Here is a 1,119-nt window from a genome sequence, read left to right on the forward strand (position 1 = left end):
ATTAACCATCACGTTCACCCATAGTTAAAACTGCAATGCCATCCCAAGCCTGCCTCTTCCTAGGGTGGTCCTGTGGACTGAACCTAAGGTCTGTGCACACAAAAGCAGCCTGAACACACTCTCAGAAACTTCAAATCAATCCTAAGCAGGAAGATGGAAAGAAGTCCCCTTTGCCTACAGAGTATTAACACATACTGCGATATGTACCTACGAACCACTTTGTACTGCCACCATTCCAGGGTGAGCATTTTTAAGTTTTGTCCCTGACCATGACGGTTCATGGCTATGATCTCAGCATGTGGAAGCAAGCCAGGGAAACACAGTGAGTTCCAGGTCAGCTTGCTACAGTCTCAAAATAAAAACAAACTTTGTCCCTCAAAGCATCTAGACAGATGAACGCCACAGACACTGCCATTTCAGAGTACGTCAGAGTTCTTTCAGAACACGACTCATGAACATTGATATCTTTATACAGCTCTTACCCGGGACTAAAAAACAGTACTTCCTGGGCTGGGCAGGGGAGATGGCTCAGAGGTTAAAAGCACTGACTGCTCTTCTAGAGGCCCTGAACTCAATTCCCAGCAACCACATGGTGGCTTACAACCATCTGTAATGGGATCTGATGCCCTCTTCTGGTGTGTCTATAGACAACTACAGTGTACTCATATAAATTAAATCTTTTTTTAAAAATGGCATCCCTGCCAGGGGTTCAGTCCAGGGGTAGCAGTGAACATCCTCAATCCCAGCACTTGAGAGGCAGAGGCAGGTGGATCTCTGTGAGTTTTGGGCCACTCTGGTCTACAGAGTGAGTTCCAGGACAGCCAGGGCTACATAGTGAGATCCTGTCTTGAAAATATAAAAGGCGGCATTTCCTGGTCTAATTCTACTTTATTTATCTTCACTAACCTTGTAGTCTATCATCCATTCTCAGCAGAGAAAGACAATGAAGCTGTTTTCATAATCAACGAACCTAAGTCTCTGCTTGGTCAATAAGATAATGTAACTGAAGCAATTAAATGTAAGGAATTACTTTTTATTAATAAAAGTGGGTCAGGCAGTGATGGCGCACGCCCTTAATCTCAGCACTTGGGAGGCAGAGGCAGGCGGATTTCTGAGGCC

The sequence above is a fragment of the Mastomys coucha genome, unplaced genomic scaffold (assembly GCF_008632895.1).
Source record: "Mastomys coucha isolate ucsf_1 unplaced genomic scaffold, UCSF_Mcou_1 pScaffold13, whole genome shotgun sequence".
In the NCBI taxonomy this organism is placed as follows: domain Eukaryota; kingdom Metazoa; phylum Chordata; class Mammalia; order Rodentia; family Muridae; genus Mastomys; species Mastomys coucha.